Here is a 2,719-nt window from a genome sequence, read left to right as displayed (position 1 = left end):
CAATGCCCAGTCCTGCTCAGCCAAGTGACATCAGCAAGAAGTCACAATGGCCAGTCCCACTATTAAAGTATTAATTCATTTATTTACTTTTTTATACCCTGCCTTTCTCCTTGAGGGGACTCAAGGCAGCTAAACACCTGCACACTTTGATCAATTTAAAACAAAGTGAATACAAGAATTATAAAAAAGTACTATGTGAGTTACGTCAAAAATACAGTTAAAACACAATAAATACAATTAAAATACATTTAAAATACACAAACACTCAAATCCCATTCACAACCTCCTGGCAACGTGCCCATTATCCTTCCTCAAATGCCTGCTGGCAGAGGAAGGTCATTTGCTTGGAGAAGGCCAGCAGAAATGGCCTTCTCCATCCTGGTCTCTCTTGGGAGGGCGTTCCAGTCTGGGAGCAGCTACCCAAAAGGCCTTGTTCCATTTTCCCGCCAAATGCACATGAGCGGATGGTGGGACAGAGAGAAGGCTCTCCCCAATTGATTATAAATATCTATCAGGTTCATAGAAACTGCTTCAGCCTGGTCTCAACATCAGGAAACCCCAATGGCCAGGTACCCTTTCACTCAGCCCCTATATCAGTTCTGTGCTGACCAAAACTGCACAAACCTCATCTGGGTAATGTGGGACAAAGCCACCTTAACCTGGCCTTGTCCCATGTTAACTAATCTGGGGGACAACCCAAATTTTGTCAAAACAGCGGAGGTGGTTCCAGAATGGAACTGGCTACAATTGTCCTCAGTGCCATAATGTATTTCATGGATTCAGGCAGCCTAGGGACACAAGATGGCACTTACCATCCCCTCCTGTCTTCCATGTTGTGATAGTCTTCAGCTGTGAATCCTACTTGTCAGCCATTGCTCCTCTTCTCATCACTTGTTGCTGCAGCCAACGTCACTGCAAGTGACCGCTAACATATAGGACCCATGATGCAGTTTGAGGACAGAATGGTAAGAGTGACCATTCCGTGCCACCGAACCACATTTGGCGACACTGGGCAATCTAGACTCCCTCCTGGCTCTGCAGCAGTTAAGGGAGTGCCTGTCTGGCTAATCTGGCATGCACCAGAATAGCCCTGGAGCAATGTGTCAGTGTAGATGTGCCCTATATCAGTGGTTCCCAACCCTTTTTTGACCAGGGCCCACTTTGATTGTGGGCTACTCTCCAACATTAGCACCACAAGGGTTACAAATCCATTTTTGGTCAACTTTAGATTTGGTTTGACTATTTGGGGTGCTGATTCAGAAAATTGCATTGGATTTTCAGCTCTCGTTTCTGATACAGAGTCTATGGCTTCCAGTGCTCACCCACAGAAAACCATTTTTAATAGTCTAGAGCTGATATGGTCTATCCAATGAAATGGTCAGCTCTGCAGAAAGGAGAAGAAATAAAATTAATAGAACAAAATAAATTAAAAAAGAGCAAGGAGGTATGCAGACCGGAATTTCGTTCTCGTGGTCCACTTCTGGGCCGCGGCCAACAGGTTGAGAACCACTGCCCTATATCTACCAAGCTTCAATTGGAAAGTGTCTTCTGACAAAGAACCTGGTTACTGCAAAATGATAAAAAGTTGATACAAGATATTTTTCAAATCAGAACACAATTTAAACTGGAGCCTTTTTATTTGGGTTATCCAAATAAAAATGTAAGAAAAATAAATTTAAATTTATTCATGATATGGCAACAAGATATGCCTGGAACTGGAAAAATCATAGTTTACAACTAAACAAAAATAGATTATAGAGCTCTTGGAAATTGCTGCAATTGATAAGTTAGCCATTTGTGTTAGGGGAAAAAAAAACTTTGGATGATTTCTTAAAGTACTGAAGGAACTAGCGGAAGTTATTTCAGAACCACTGGCAATTATCTTCGAGAGTTCTTGGAGAACGGGAGAAGTCCCAGCAGATTGGAGGAGGGCGAATGTGGTCCCTATCTTCAAGAAGGGAAAAAAGAACGACCCAAACAATTACCGTCCGGTCAGCCTCACATCAATACCAGGCAAAATTCTGGAAAAGATCATTAAGGAAGTGGTCTGCGAACACTTAGAAACAAATGCGGTCATTGCTAATAGTCAACACGGATTTACCAAAAACAAGTCATGCCAGACTAATCTGATCTCTTTTTTCGATAGAGTTACGAGTTGGGTCGATACAGGGAATGCTGTGGATGTAGCGTACCTGGATTTCAGTAAGGCCTTCGACAAAGTCCCCCACGACCTTCTGGCAAACAAACTAGTAAAATGTGGGCTAGACAAAACTACGGTTAGGTGGATCTGTAATTGGCTAAGTGAACGAACTCAAAGGGTGCTCACCAATGCGTCGTCTTCATCATGGAAAGAAGTGACAAGTGGAGTGCCGCAGGGCTCCGTCCTGGGCCCGGTTCTGTTCAACATCTTTATTAACGACTTAGACGAAGGGTTAGAAGGCACGATCATCAAGTTTGCAGACGACACAAAACTGGGAGGGATAGCTAACACTCCAGAAGACAGGAGCAGAATTCAAAACGATCTTGACAGACTAGAGAGATGGGCCGAAACTAACAAAATGAAGTTCAACAGGGACAAATGCAAGATACTTCACTTCGGCAGAAAAAATGGAAATCAAAGATACAGAATGGGGGACGCCTGGCTTGACAGCAGTGTGTGCGAAAAAGACCTTGGAGTCCTTGTGGACAACAAGTTAAACATGAGCCAACAATGTGATGC

The sequence above is a fragment of the Anolis carolinensis genome, chromosome 3, assembly GCF_035594765.1.
Source record: "Anolis carolinensis isolate JA03-04 chromosome 3, rAnoCar3.1.pri, whole genome shotgun sequence".
Lineage (NCBI taxonomy): Eukaryota > Metazoa > Chordata > Lepidosauria > Squamata > Dactyloidae > Anolis > Anolis carolinensis.
The sequence above is the reverse complement of the archived record's forward strand: the minus strand, read 5'-3'. Positions refer to the sequence as shown.